We start from the raw sequence: 16,402 nt of genomic DNA, 5'->3' as shown, positions 1-16,402 counted from the left end.
TTAGTTGAGATTGTAATGAAGTTTCGTCATTTCCCCCTTCCCTTCCAACCCCCAAACCTTCCCATACACCTCTCCTCGCTCTCTTTCAAATTTGCGGTCTCTTTTTTCATTAATTGTCGTTACACACATATTCATTGTATTGCTATGTGTATATATTTCTAAATACGTAAATACACCCTGCTCATTTCTGTATAATATTACTTGTATATACATTACTGTATAATGTTTTCAGGGTTGATCACTGGTGTACTCTTCTCTGGGAAAAGACCCCCTGCCCCCAGCATTCCTTAGTTGCCTGTAGTTCTTTGTGTAGGGTTGAGGCCTCGCGGGCTCCCTGTCCACGTTGGCACGTGTATTGTACTTGTTCAGTTCATGTTTAGGCAGTCGTGTTGGTGAGACATCCACAGACTCACAGCAAACTCCCTGATCTCTGCCACCTCTCCTGAAAAGTTCCCTGCGCCTTGGAGTGTCTTGTAGATTCATACGTTGGAACTGGGCTCCACAATTTTGCATTTTGACGAGTTGTGTTTTTCTGTATCGGCCGCCATCGTTGTAAAAAGAAGTTTCGTTGATGAGGGGAGAGGACTACACTCATCTGCAGTTGTAAGGACAAATATTTAGAAAGTGTACACGTTTTAAGAAACAAAGCTCAAATTCTGTACCTTGTTTTTTCTTATTAAAACTACAGTTTTTGGGCCGATTCTGATGGCATACACTGTCAGAGATATGGGCTCATTCCTTCTTCCAAAGGGCCTGTGAACACATGGAGAGCTCGGTGGCTAGCGGTAGTGACAAACTGGCCAACCCCCTCCACCGCCCGCCTCCGAATCTGGGTTTCCAGGGCAATGGATCGGCCCAGGGCCTGTGCCCCCCACCTCCCTGCATCGGCTCTCCTTTCTTTGTAGGGAATTTCACCCAATAGTCAGCTGGAATTGGGAACCTTCTGTCTTCTGAGGTTTCTAAGGTTCTGAAGGAAGAAAACAAGCATCAAGTACCTCAGATCCAACATTTTCAAAGTCTTTGGTGCTGTCCGAATCTAACAAGAGTGTACTGTAAAACTGCCGATAATATGGTGTTCTTATTAATTAGGTAGAAGTATAAAACCGAATTTTGAAAACACTGCATTGGCCGGGAATCGAACCCGGGTCTCCCGCGTGGGAGGCGAGAATTCTACCACTGAACCACCAATGCTTTGCATATGATCTTTATGATAGATAGGAAGACCTAATTTCTTCAACAAGAGTGTGTGTTTTGATTGGTTTCAGTACTGACTAAAAAGTAGTTAATGCATCAAAACCAGTTGCTTTTAAACAAGCATTGTACTAGTGGAAACCGTGTCTGATTTGTCTGACCCAATTCAACCCGAAAAATAGCTTTTAGGTTGCATGAACCTCTTATTTCTGACCCCCAATCTCCACTTTTTATTTTCAAAGAGTTGCTTCAGTATTTGTCTCAGTGTTTTTGAGATGACGTCTAATCAAGGAAGAAATGAGAAGAATTAAAATTAAAGGAAATATAGGAGAAGACAGGCATAATCAAATTTTGGGTTAAGAGTTGGTTTTCGTAGTTAATCACGTTATGGGATTTTTTTGAGTTATCCGTCTCCTAATTATCGTAACAACGGTATGTGCCTTCTTTTTGTTTTTATTTTGACAGAGTTTAAATGTTGGAGAGAGATCTGTTTCCTCAGTCCTTCAAGAGGGAATTAAGCTGAACAGAACAGTTCCTGACTTTTTAAAAGACAAGAGTCACCCTGTGGAATTGTGCTTCTGTTATTGATAAGCCAAGGCATCAGCTTCTGGGCTCAGGTGCTGACCGAATCACAAACCTGAGCTCTGCAAGAAAGTGGCTCTATGCTCACCCACCTTGAAGAGTGATTGGTTCTAGCTGCCCTTTGCCTGACCCCTAAGACACAGATAGCTTTGGCAAATACACCTTCTAAGGGCCACATGCATCGACTGGACTGCAATAATTTCCAGTCTACAAACTTGCACTTCCTAGTCTCAACTCCTAAACTTACAGGAAACCTCAGATGCATTTTGTACTAACAAGGTTGGTATTCCATGCCACCAACCTAGGTGTCAGCACTGTGATCTTCCTATGAGTGGTGCTGTTCTGACAGTTTCAGTCCATCACAGAACTTGTTCTTATTCCTGCCTGGTCCATGTGCATTCATCTCATTCACATTCATCTTAACTGCCCAGCCCAAGAACTTGCCATTTCCCTTAGACAAGGACTCCCAGTCTCGATACTAGTTTGTTCCTAGTTTAGTTGTTTAGATTTACTGACTCTCTTCAGACTCACTGCTCAGTCTTTAACTGCACTGTGTCACGAATCACTTCTTATATTCATTAAATAAACGGCTCAAAAACTGCCTCCCCCACCCTCTGGTCCATTTGCAACATTGTATCCCAATCTATAGTCAAAACAAAACTATATCTATTGATAGAGAGTGTGTTACTCATCTTCAAACAAGCACTGAAGAAAAGTCAACATAAGGGAACCATGTTATTTTAACTCATAGTTTTAGATGCTATCTCAGGTTTCTACTACTGTGACAAACACCATGACTGGTAAGTTTACAATGTATAGTCCTTCATGAAGGGTAGTCTGGGCAAGAATCTAGAGGCAGGGAGGCAGGGCCTGAAACAGAGACCATGGGAGGTTGCTGTGGACTGGCTTGCTTTTGTTTGTTTGCTTTTCCAGGCAGGATTTCTCTGTAGCTTTGGAGCCTGTCCTGGAACTAGCTCTGTAGACTAGGCTGGCCTCGAACTCACCCAAATCCACCTGCCTCTGCCTCCTGAGTGCTGGGAGTAAAGACGTGCGCCCGAACACCTGACTGCTCAGCCTGCTTTATACAACCCAGGACCACATGCTCAGGAGTGACTGGGCCCTCCAACATTAATCATTAATTAGGAAAATTCCCCATAGACTTGCGTACCGGACGGCCATCCCATGGAGAAATTTTCTCATTTGAGGTTTCCTCTTCCCAAATAATTCCAGCTTGTGTCAGGTTGACAAAGAAACTATCACAGAAATTTCAGACCGCTTTCGATAGTCTCTGTTGCTTTTTGGGCCTGTGGTGAGGCCAGATATCACGGTCTTTGCAACTATGGGACAAAATCCTTTACCACACAACCAGGAAAAGAGAAAGAGGAAGCCGCTAGGGCCCCACTATCTGGCTCAAAGGCATGCCCCAGTGACCTGAAGACCTATCACTAAAGGCTGCTTCTTAAAGGTTCCAGTATCTCTGAAGACTATTGGTTCAGTGATGAGGGAGATGACATAAAGAAACCATTTGACCTACGGTGGGAGGGAGAGATAGAAGAGCAGGCAAGCACTGAGGAACAGAAGGCTAAGTGTTTGGACACATTGTGGTTTGAATATGAAACACCTTTCCCCAGCCCAGCTTGTGTGTCTGTGCCTTTGTTCCCTGATGGTGACACTATTTTGGGTGGTGTTGAAATTTTTAGAAGATGAGGCGTAGCTGGAAGGAGTTACTGGATGTGTCCTGAAGGAGTATCTTAGCTTTGGGTTCTTTTACTGTCTGCAGAGAAGCGAGCTGCTCTGTGTCACCGCACAGTCCCCACGATGATGCTGAGCCTCTCACCACACGGCCCCCACGATGATGCTGAGCCCCTCACCCTCACCACATGGTCCCCACGATGATGTTGATCCTCTCACTGCACCGTCCTCACGATGATGCTACTCTGTCTCACTGCACGGTCCCCACGACGATGCTGAGCCTCATGTCAGGCCATGACAACAAGCCCTCTGGCCATGAACTGATGTTGTGAGTCCAAGAAACCTGGCCTCCTCAAAACCGTTTCTTTTGGGTATGGTCACAATGACAAAAAGTCTCACCCTTGCACGGTCATCCATCCTTGTGCCAGAAGGATGTCCTGAGATCTTCCTCATGGTTTCCATGTAGTTAAAAACTTGGGCTCTGGGATGGATGAGTGATGGTACATGCCAGTAATCACACCACTAGGAAGGCAGAAGAAAATGACTTGAGTGTTCAAGGCTGTCTCAACAACAACACACAACCTATTCCTCCTCTGCCTAACTACTAGCCATTCAGCTTTTTATTAGCGCAATGGGGTGCCTTAGGCTGACAAGGCAAACCAGCACCATGTCTTTACATAGTAAAACAAAGCAGCAAGACTAAATAACTACAGATGGAAGCCTCTCAAACCCTGAGCCAAAATAATCTTTTCTTCCTTACTAATTGTTTATCCAAGGTATTTTGTCACAGTAATGAAAGCTAACATACACCAGAAAATTACTCATGTATTTTTATGTATGTGCTACATAGTTTTATGTCAACCTGACACAAACTAAAGTCATCTGAGAGGAGGGAGCCACAATTAAGAAAATGTCTCATAAGATCCAGCTGTAGGAAGACTTATAGGACATTTTATTAATTTATGACTGATGGGGAGGGCCCAGTCCATTGTGGGTAGTGCTGTCCCTGGGCTGGTGGTCCTGAGCAAGCCATGAGGAGTAAGCTAATAAGCAGCACCCCTCCATGGTCTTTGCATCAGCTCCTGCCCCCAGGTTCCTGTTCCGTTTTAGTTTCTGTCCTGACTTCCTTTGATGACAGTGATAAGGAAGTGTGAGCCAAATAAACCCTTTGCTCCAAACTTGCTTTTGGCCATGGTGTTTCATCACTGCAATAGAAACCCTCAGGTAGCCATCTTGTCTGTCCAACATACACTTTCCTATTGCTGAAAAACTGAGAAACATGTCTTCAAATCTCTGTTCTCTCTCCTCGTTCTCACCCTATCTATTTGCTTCATCTCTGGGTGTGTTTAGTGTTGTCTTGCTTTGCTCTGTGTCTTGGTTTTCCTTTTCCTTCCTTACCTTCCACTGACTCTCAGGAGCAATTGCTGTTTTTTTTTTTTTTCTTTAACCTCTTCCACTGAAGTGTTGATTTTGTTACTTTTATTTCATTTAGTAATTTCTATTTGATCCTCTAAATCTGCTTTTATCGTTTCCAATAATTAAAGTGTTAACAGAACCTTTTCCTTTCTCTACATGATAATCAGAATTTTGACTTTCATAGTATTAATCCCAAAGGTTTTAGGAGAAAGACCACTGATCCAAATCACTATGGCCAAATCAATTAAAACAAGTTATTAATTATAATTAAGCAAGCCTTTTTATTTATGTACACAGGCTGCCTTTTCCTAAGGTAGAGTTCAAAAGATCAGCACTGGATGTGAGGAAGACAAGGTTTTTATAGCTCAGGACAGCGGGTTTCCAAATGGGGCATTTGGTGAGAAAAATAGGTAGGGATACAGGAGCAGGCATAAACATAACAAGTTAGTCCTAATGACCTCCTGAAACAAAGTCATTATTGCAAGGTGGTCAGAACAAGGTAGTAACAATCTTTTGAAACAGAGGTAGGTTGCAAGATGGTTGTAACAACTTTTTGAAACAAAAAGACATGGTTGCTGTTTCCTGGAACCGTTTGTAGTAGTACAGAACCATTTGTAGTTAAGGTTACAGGTGGTGCATAACCTAATCCTTAAGAAACAGAGGTTTAATCTGGTTTGCCTTTATTGTAAAATGGCTTTCAAGCCTAAAACGGGAGGCTGGCTGGTTCAAGCAACAGTTGGATTTATTGATGCCTTACCTCCAGTGATGGACTGCACCTGGTTCAGGGGAAAAGGCCTAGCCCCTGGTGAGAGGGTGGGTTTAGAGTTTCTGAGTATGAGATGCAGGTAAGATGCACACACCTGTGTAGACACTGGAAACCACTCTTAACAGAGATAATGGCTCATTGGGACCTGGTTTTCTAAAGCAGCTTCCTAGCTGTCACCTCCCTCCACCCTACCCCTACCCTGGCCCCAATAAGGCAGGTGAGGGGTGGATCAGCCCCTCCCACAGCATGGTCACCTGGGAAGCAGTTCCTGTTCCCACCTCTCCTCCTCCCTTTTAAAGTAAGCTGTGGTTCTTATACTTGGTCCTTCTAATTGACTGGTATCTCGTGTGGTCCCTGAGCCTCTTGGAACCCTGAATGTTTAGCTGACACTAAGAAAACCTCTTTCTAGGTAAATCTCTTCCAGATACTTGTTTGCTGAGCAATTTTAGGTGGGATATTTTATGGATTTTTCTGAAATTTTTCCTATCACTGACATATTGAGAATCAATTCCTAGTACCTTAGTGCTTATTATTATCTTTGCATATGCATTGCAAAAATAAATAAAGCAAAAGTGAGGCTTCTCAGCAGGTGCTCATGCTTCCCAGAGTAGGGTTAGGAGCTGGACCAGTACTGCTGTCAAAGTAATTCTGGAGCTCGTACAAAGTGTGGGAAGAGTGTTCACTAAGAGTAACTGTCCACCATTGTGTCCTCCCAATGCTCTGGGGTTATGACTGGACTACGTCATAATCCCCGGATTATTTCCAATGGTAAAGAATGTCTTAGACTAAGACATACCAAGATACTGATGTTCAAGTGCCCCAGCCATCGTGGAGCCTGCACTACAGGTTCATGCATAATTTAATGTTGGGTCTGCCAACTGTCATTGTGACTGCTTCCTGTTTACCTTTTTCTTGCCGTGTAGTTCACGATCTTGATCCTTCTGTTCTGTTTTAATCTTTTGAGTGCTGAGATTAGAGGCACATACATTTTAAGGAAATAATTGATTTTATTTTTAATTATGTGTAGGCATATGTACATGAGGGCAGGTGCCCACAGAGGCCAGAGGCATCAGATCTCTCTGGAACCACAGGTGGTTGTGGGATGCCCAATGTGGGTGCTGGGAACTGAACCTGGTTTCTCTGCAAGAGTAGAAAGTGCTGTTAACCCCAAGCCATCTCTCCAGCTCCTTGCATTCTTACCCTTTAAGTGCAGGCTGTCTTCAGAGCTCAGATATTTAAAAATATGTGGACATTACTTTTCATAGAGCCTGTAAGGTTTAAGGCAAGCTGAGTCTGAGCTACAAGCTTAGGAAGAGTTCTTGGATGGTGAATTGTGTCAACTGGAAAACAAACCATGAAGTTGTTTTCTTGGGACTTAGACCTTTGGAAGTAAGGAGCAACTGAAATGATTTGATCCATGTGGTGATACATTATTTATGATTAATTAAAGCTTGCCAGAGGGTTCAGAAAGCAAAGCTAACCACAAGCCATAAAGGTCAGGCAATAATGTACACACCTTTAATCCCAGCATCCTTACTAGCAAGCCATAGAGCCAGGCAATAGTAGCATATACCTTTAATCCTAGGACTCAGGAAACAGGCAGATGTATCTCTCTGAGTTCAAGGCCACCCTGGTCTACACAGGAATGAATAGTAACAGAGCTCATGCCTTTGATGCTAGCACTTGGGATCACATGCCTTTAATCCCAGCACTAGGGAGGTGGAGACAGGAGTGATATGGCTGGGCAGAGAAAGGAACATAAGGCAGGAGGAGGCAGGAACTCAGCTTTTTGCCTCTGAGGATTAGTGGAGATAGACATAAGAGCTTGGCAGATTTGCTTCTCTGATTTTTAGCTTGAAGCTTGAACCCCAATATCTGACTCTGGGCATTTATTTTTCATGTTACAGATCCATCCCTCACAACCTAAGTGGGAGGAAATTTTCTGATCTACATAACCAGTAGTTAACAGAGGGCCTCTAGCAATGGAGTTATCAAAATAAAAAAATGAGTTCTAGCAACATGAATTCTAGCCTGCTCAATCCCTTTTTGACCTATAAACACTTGAAACTAAAAGCAGTTAGCTCTTTTTATTATTGTGAATAATATTTTTGAAAAATCAAAATATACTAAATGGCATTTTCTAGAGCAGCAGTTTCAAATCAATGGGTCACCACCCCCAAGATAACTGGAAAACACATATTTACATTTTGAGTCATAACAGTAGCAAAATTACAGTTATGAAGTAACAAAGAAAACAATTTATGGTTGGGGGTTGCCACAACATTAGGAACTATATTAAAGGGTTATAACACCATTGCTCTAGAAAGATACAGTTCAAATCTTGGGTTTGATCAGTTTCTGTTCCTAGGTCTCAGGCCTCTCCTATTCATGGGTAATGGACCTGGGGATTCCTGTAAAATGTCTACAGTATGTCCATAGTGAGTGTTAGCTTTTGGTACCTGCCACCCTCACACGATCACTTAATTAATAATAGCTGCCGAGAAGTTGTATACTCTTGGATGACTCATTTATATTTAGCATGATGCTTTTCACCCCAAATAAATAAAAAATATATGTTAAAAATAGATATACATACATGTTTGGCATCTGTTTTCTGAAACAGAGCCCCAAGAAGTCCAGGCTGGCCTTGAACTCCTGATCCTTCTGCTTCCATACTCCAAGTGCTGAGATTATAGCCTGAGCCATGCTTAGATGACTCTTGAACACTCTGCTTTGCATATTTGTGACAAGCAAAGGAATTACAAGACAGTATTTTCTTCAGGTATTAATCTGCCACGCATGGCCATTATCTCAGAGTTCTAGAGAGCCTTCTTGTGGTTAGTTTTTATTTGAGGAAAGTCTTAGGGTAAAGGAAAATGTTAATCACATTTAAATCTGATGTCAAATGCCTGTGTGACATGGAGTCTCCATTCTCTCCTCCACTGACCATGATCTACATAAAATCTTTTCTTTCTCCTTGGTAAATATAAGAAATCTTTCTGTAAAGAAAAGATACTTATTTAATTTTTGTTTATTGCTTATATGAAGTTAGTCTCTTTAAGCTATGTTGGATATTGAGTTAATTTTTCCTATTTTCCCATTAAGATGCATGCCTTTGGTTCCAGCACTCAGAAGACAGAGGTAGGCAAAGGTCTATGAGTTTGAAGTCAGCCTGGTCTACAAAAAGAGTTCTAGGACAGCCAGAGCTACTATAATGTCTCAAAAACAAACAACCAAACAAATAGAATCAAAATTACATTTAATGTATTTTAGTCTAGTGGCAGTGTTTTCAAATATATCATTAAGTAAATATTTGTACACAAGATACATTAGCCAGAAACTGAAGAGAATGCCATATTTCTAATTTTGGATCCAAATTGCCCTCTGGGTTGACAAGAATGGAAGGAAGCTCTGCTATTCAGTTATGTGCTTACCTTTGGATTCATCATCGAGCATTTTGATGATATCACCTGAGTGTCCTTACAAAGCAACACACAAATGAATCAGGGCATTGACTCTTTGTTTATGAATGTGTGGACTCTGATACAGAAGTGAAAAATGCTGAGCGTGTAACAAATGCACGTTCGCTCACGCACGATGAGGGGACCTCCCTCTGTGTGAACACAGCAAAAAGTAATCTTCCTATTATGTAAAGGAGTTCAGGGTGTTTTCTCAAACCACACCATGAAGAAATTTATAAAAAGAGCTGGCCCCGGAAATGGGGAAACTTGTGATTCAATTGAGCAACAGAAGCAAATGTCCTTCCTGTAATTGTCACTGTTTCTTCTAAACAACACAAAGAGATTGGTTTTCTGCTTGTTTTTTGTTTTTTGGGTTTTTTTTTTTTTTGTTCCTTAAATGTCTTAAATATGTTGGTTGGGCTTTTACCCAGATCTGGTAGAGAACAGAGGATCCGAATGGTTGAACCCTTCGTTAGGACTCATCTCAGAAGCCTTGACAAAACAACAATGGTTTGGTCACAGAAAGGAGAAAGAAGGGCTACAAAAACAGCATGTCTGTATGAGTGTGAGAGAGAAATCACTCTTAAAGGCTTGAAGGAGATGGCCATCGAAGGTCTTATAGTCAGAAAATAGCCTCTCCATGGGAGATTTCTGAGCTAAACTAATCACCATAACCATGTGGGGAGAATAAAGATCTAGGCAGCTCTTGTTCTCACAGACTTTTAATCTCATCTGTCTTGTTTGGCAGTTGTTGCTGACTCTGAAGACAGGAAAGAAATCTGGGGAATGTTACTGACGGTGACTCCTCCATAGTAGAGACTCGGGTCTGAAGGTGAATAGTCCAGCCGGAGAGGGTATGATTAGAACATAGGAACCGCGTCTGCTCTCCTCTTCTCATCTCTTCTCACATGAAGCTCTAGGGAGAAAGGGTTCTACCCACGCCTTGCTGGTCAGCAGTGGGCAGAAACAGTTGGGCCCTTCCTTTGTTAATGCCTTGCGTTGCTGTGATGTTAGCACGGTAACCAACAGTAAGTTGTGGGGGAAGGGCTTATTTCAGTTTACAGTTATAATATACCATGGAGAGAAGCCAAGGCGGGAGCCTGCAGGAAGGGACTGAAGCGGGAGCCATGGAAGAGTGCTGCTGACTGCCACGGCCCTCCCTCAAGGAAGGTTCAGCCTGACCCACAGACTGGCTAAAACCCTTAAAAAGTGAAGCAACTGAGCAGGCATACTCAGGGACAGTGCTCTACTGTGTGGATCCCTTTTGATCTCCCTGAATCCCAAACTTCCCTACAGATGACTATTTCACAGCAAGGTCTCGCCAAGTCCATTGGCCACACTAGTTCTGAGTTGAGAGCTTTTGGAAGTTCTGAGACTCCCCAAGCTGGGACAGAGGGCCAAGGCTGCTCATTGCCTGGACTGGGTCCTGCAGGAGCTGTGATGGGGCACATCCGCCACTCACTAATGCAAGCTGTGTAGTGGTGCCGTAATGTATGTGAAGTGCTCTTCAGACAGCTGATTTCAGTCACAGCGAAGTTTCCCCACTGCTCCTTTAGTTTGCCTCACCCCATAGGTTGCTACATTGGGACTACCATCAACTTTATCCATTCATTAAGTCCTGGGAATATTAAGAAGGACAGAACGACATCGCCACCAAAAAAGTTCTTGAAAATTTGGAGTATGTTGTCTTAAGACAGGTTATTTCTCTTGTATATATGTCCAGTGTTGGGTAGTTGATAATCAAGCTGAATACACGCCACACACACAAACACGATAAGACCTTCACAGACGAGTCTGCCTTAGTTGAGATAGTTTAAAGGAAAAGATGATAAAATAGAGTCTCTAGTAAAAGCAAACAACAGCAAAGCCCCAAACAATAACAACAAACCACCCAGGGGCTGAAGGGATTGCTCAGTGGAGGACCTGAGATCAGCTCCCAGCACCGGCATCAGGTGACTCCCAACTCCGGGGGATCTGACGCCCTCTTTTGGCCCTTGTGAGTACTGCACTCACATCCATACACCCACACACCCGCCCCCACACATACACAATTAAAAGAACAAACAGTCTGAATCAGGCAAGGTGGTGCACACCTAAATCCCAGAACTCAGAAGACGAAACATTCAAGGCCAGCCTCAGCTACTCAGCTACATAAGGGGTTCGAAGCCAGCTTGAACCAGCTTGAGACTCTGTTTCAAAAACAACAAACATCTACATTGGGAGTCCATGCCATATGGACTTTAGGCAACAATTCTTTTGTCGCTGACCAGAAGCTGAGGGTGGTGAGGGGCACTTTCTCTGAGGGTTTCATCCTGGTAGTCATCACCATTCTTATATAAAACACCCATGTGAACTTTTGGCAAAATCACCATAGTGTGTAACATTCTATATACTGAGAAGATGAAAATGGAAATAGAAAAAGCAAACAGTAGCCAGGTAGTGATGGCACATAACTTTAATCCCAATACTTGGGAGGCAGATATAGGCGGATCTCTGAGTTCAAGTTCAGCCTGGTCTATAGAGTGAGTTCCAAGACAGCCAGGACTACAGAGAAACCCAACCTTGAAATCGAAAACACACACACACACACACACACACACACACACACACACACACACACTACAAAACAATGACGATAACAAAAGAGATAAATATAAGTTATAGGATTGGATTAAGATAAAACAGTAGTTAGGATAAAAAGGAAACTCATTATTCATTAGAAATGGTTAACATGAACCCTGTAAGTATAGGACTGGGGTAATCAGAAAAAGAACAGGCAGATCGGGGTTGTGTACCATCATCCAATCACTAAAGGGGCTGGGGTGATTATGAGTTTGAGGCCAGCCTGGGTTACACAGCAAGACCCTGTCACAAACCAAACATAACAAAGAGATGGGACAGAACCACAGAAAGGAGCAGAGATAGAACAGCAAGGATAAAAGCAAAACTAACAAAAACAGGTCATACAACTAGAAAGAGGATTGCAGGGGTCTCAAGAAGTAAGGGCTGGAAAACAAAGAGAGGGATGGAGTACGTGAAGTTTGGAAGAGAAGGGGGCTGATGAGGGGAGGGCCCAGCAGGAGCACAGGGATGGGGATGCTCTGGGGGGGCTTTGTGAAAACAGGGTGAAGCCTATTACTTTGTGTGCTAATTAAAACCTCAGGCATTTAGTGATAGCCTTGAAGGAATATATATGTGAGAAAAGGACAAAAACAACCAAAGAAAAACTAGAACTGGACAAATGTAGACACATTGTCATGCACTTAATAACACAACTTACCACAAAGTTGACATTCTGCATTTTAAGAAGTTGTGGAGCTGAAGCAAATGATGTTTAATGGATCCCCAATTTCATAAAATTTTACTATGTAATAAAGACAGACTTGAAAATATGAAAGTAAAGTAGAAAAGTCAAAATGCAATAAATAAAGCCTACAAAATCCCCCAGTTTACACTTTTTCCCTATAAAAGGAGGCCTGAAAAGTTCACCCACACTGTACTCTCAAATCCTATTTAGGGGAGCCAGTCCTATGCATAGTAAATAAAGCCTGCTCAATTGTCTTTAATTTGGATGATGATTTTCATTCTCACTTGGTGGGATCAGCACCACCAGCAGAGGTGACTGTGTGGGGAGGTAGGGAAAGCACTGAGAGTTACCTAAGCAAACAGGAAACGGGGTCAGAATAAACTGAAGTTACCTTAGTCTTTCAAAGAGACTGGAGTTATCCGTCCCAAGGCCACTGTGTGCTCTGTCTGGGATAAACTTGAAATACTTTGTGGGAAGAATATGTGGGCAACCTCTTTACGTCCCTTTTCTGCACCCCCTACTCCTACTACAATGCCCTCCTATTCTGTTGCTATGATTCTGAAGATATTTTAATGAGATCCCAAGATGCTGCTGGGGGGACAAGGAAGACTAGGGACATTAAGCTCTATGACCCAGCAACCTCCTGTGGACAGGACTCAGTGAAGGTCTTTGAATAGTGCCCTGGCTTGAACCATCAGAAACTTAAAAGCTGGAGGGGAGATTCATGTGAAATTCCTGTTTCTAGATAAAGAAAATAAGGCACAGTGACTGTGTCTCTCTAGGGATAATGGAAAATATGTATGTAATAGTAAAAGTAAGAAGAAATGGATCTTACACACAGACAAACGGTTTGATGAAGTGTTCGTGATGACCAAGGTGGAGTCAGAAGAAAGGACATGCTCATCTAGAATTGAAACAGCCTAGAGAGGAAATCTCAGAACCACAAACTCTAAAGGCCGCCACAAAAACTCAGCTGAAGACATATTTCTAGAGTTGCTCTCATTTGAATATGTTTAAACCAGAAAAGATAGATACAGCAGAATCGAGACATCAATGGTTTCTGGTGAGGACTTTGTATTAACATGAACGGTAGTTGAAGGAAAATGGCATGCTGTAAGACCCTCAAAATGAGGAGTCTCCCAGTTTCTGTCAGTACCCCCAAAAACTCAATGTCCAGTCCAGTTGCTGCAACACGCAAGAGGCTTTAATGAACAGGAATCGTTTGTGCAAACGGGCTCCCTCAGCGCACAGGCCAGAGAGAAGCCCCATTCCCCAGGCACAGGTGTTTTTAAAGGCAAAACCTACAAGCTTAGGGAGGGGGTGTGACCCTCTGTCCATTGAGTACGTGAACCAACAGACCTTAGGGCCTTGGGGTGTGCTAATTAATCTTGTTGCAGCTATTTCTTTGTTTCTTAAGGACCCTATTTACCACCTGCTGACTCACGGAAAGGAGGGGCAGTGTGAATTCTTGGTATCCTGCTATCTCAGGGCCAGTGGTTAGCAAATTCTGCCCAGCATTCCAATTATTTGGGCTTCACTTCATTGCTTTGCTAGTTTAAGTCTTTCAATGCCTGCTTCATGTGAATCTTCTGCTAAAGGTCTTCTTGTATTAGTTCACACTCCAAAGCTGCCTATTTTACCTGGTTAAAAACTGTTAAAGGGCTGGGGATGTAGTCAGTGGCTCAGTTCTCAGCAATGTTAAAAAATAATGCCATATATAACACTTATTAAGCATAATTGTAATTTTGATAATTATGTGCAACTTTTTTATTTTTCTGGTTTTCATGTTGTATGCAGGCGTATGTGTGCATGTTTTTGCCCATGTCTATGGCAGAGTGTGATGTGTTGTGCATGCATGTGAATTCAGGCCAGAGGTTGATCATCTATTACTCGCTCACCTTATTAATTAAGTCAGAGTCTCTCAATCAAACACAGTGCTTGCAGATACAGCTCATCTTGCTAGCTAGTTTCCCTTGAGGCATCCAGGTCTGTGCATTCTGGGGGTTGGGTTTAAAGGAAGCCACACCCATCCACAACATACTTAGGTTTCTGGGGATTCAAACTCCAGGCTTCAAGCTTGCCTGGCAAGTGCTATAACTGTAGAGCCATGTATCTCCCAGCCCAATTATGTACAATTTCCACTAACTATAAAATTTAATGGAAACATTTTAGTTCCTAAAACATATGGTCATTAAAGAAAGACCTGTGGGGTTGGGGATGTAACACCTGGCAGAGTGCTTGCCTAGCACACATGAGCCCTGGGTTCCATCTTTAGCCCTGTATAAACCACATGGTGGCAGATGGTATTTGTCCTCCTATTACTCTTGAGGTGGAGGCAGGAGGATTAGAAGTTCAAGGTCAGCTTCAGCCTGGGATGCATGAGACCCTGTATAAAACACACACACACACACACACACACACTCTTTGAGTAAGCATTACTGGCTGCTTTTTAAAATAAATGTGTGAAACAATTTTAGTCAGTTCTTTGTGAGGTTCAAATTACCTTAATTTAGAGGTGTATCAAACAATCAACCCCAGGCAATTTTCCACGGTAGAGAAGACATCATCAAGTATCTCTGCACTCACTCTTGAGAAGTGTCCGGAAGCAATTTTAAAACCGTGAACATGTGAAAGTGAGGCTATTGAAACAGATCATCTGTATGTGGACATGTCCATGTCACACATATGTGTGGATTCTTCCATGACCCCTGTGGGCATTGTGCGTTTCATTGGCCGTTAATCGCTAGCCACCACTGTCTGGCTAATTATGAGATGTGTCCCATGACCCTAGTCCTTTCTTACATGGATTTAGATTTATGGCTGGTATTTCATTTGGAAACTACAGATGTTTATTAGGAAAAAAAAAAAAAAGCATTTTATCCTTTCAGGTCACAGGTGCATGGGTGTTCATCCCTGGACCTCAGCAGTTCTTACCCCCAGTGTTAACTTGATCATGACAGTACACCACTTTGGGATTTCCAGGGGTGCAGGGGCCACTGTTATATTCTGTTCATGAGAATGCGAAGGAGATCTAACTGCCTGGTTTTGAATGCACACACACACACACACACACACACACACACACACACACGTATAATTTATATGTCACTTGTCATCCACACAACACACACACACTCCACAAGTAATTGAATTGATTCTTTTTTTTTTTTTCACTTGTAAAATGGAGGCAACAATAGCATCCACTTCTAGGTAACTGTGAGGAATAAGTGAGAAAATACATAAGAAGAATAATTGCCTGGTGCATTAGTAACATACAAATATAAGTTATGCTGATAAATAATCTGATGTCTTTCTGTGTGTGCTGGTCCTGCTGGGCAGCAGGGGCTAGCCTCAAACTCACAATCCTCCTGCCTCACCTCCCAAGTGTGGGATTATAAACATGCTCCACCATTTTCACCTCTAGTAGTATTTATCTGAGTCTAGGAATGTGTCCTAAGGAAATAATAATTCAAAATTTAAAGATGTTGCAGTTCTGGTCATAATGACTAGATTAGCAACAGGCTGCATGTGCCTGAAGAGAAGTTGACTAAATAAATTATGGTGCATTCATGCAGCAGAAAACCCTGGAAAGCAAATAGTGTATCAATTATGAAAACAGTATTTGATGGAATCTCAGTGGATTGTCTTACCTGTCTCTCTCAGGATACCCAGAGTTCTTTCCAAATCTTTCTTCTTGGCAGTCATGTGTGTTAGCCAGCTACCCCACTGTAGCAACCTTTAAATCTAGTGAACTACGACAGTGAGTATCCATTTCTCCTGGCAAGCTTGTAGCCCACTGGCCCAGCTCTGTTTCAGACTACATGGCTACTGCAGACGGTTCTATGCCGAGGTTGGCTAGCTAGAGAACACTCTAACCTTGGTAACCACAGAAGCAGCCAAGTGAGAGAGATGATGTTATGCTTTTAGCTCTAAATTCAGGTTTAACATGATGTTCCCATCCACATTTCTTTGGCCAATGGAAACCAA

At 42.6% G+C, this 16,402-nt stretch overlaps 1 long non-coding RNA gene and 1 other non-coding gene across 2 annotated transcripts; both read right to left on the bottom strand.

The window, feature by feature from the left end:
• Positions 1-62: 62 nt before the first annotated feature.
• Positions 63-9,141, bottom strand: LOC127232720 (uncharacterized). The gene is made up of 3 exons (XR_007835425.1): positions 9,082-9,141; positions 3,865-3,987; positions 63-595 (listed from the first exon to the last, which is right to left on the bottom strand). It is a non-coding gene; the product is annotated as an uncharacterized LOC127232720 (long non-coding RNA).
• Trnag-ccc (transfer RNA glycine (anticodon CCC)) lies at positions 1,121-1,191 on the bottom strand. Its single transcript has one exon. It is a non-coding gene; the product is annotated as a tRNA-Gly (tRNA).
• Positions 9,142-16,402: the final 7,261 nt, after the last annotated feature.

Source organism: Phodopus roborovskii, unplaced genomic scaffold, assembly GCF_943737965.1.
Source record: "Phodopus roborovskii unplaced genomic scaffold, PHOROB, whole genome shotgun sequence".
NCBI lineage: Eukaryota > Metazoa > Chordata > Mammalia > Rodentia > Cricetidae > Phodopus > Phodopus roborovskii.
This window is presented reverse-complemented; position numbering and strand designations above follow the sequence as displayed.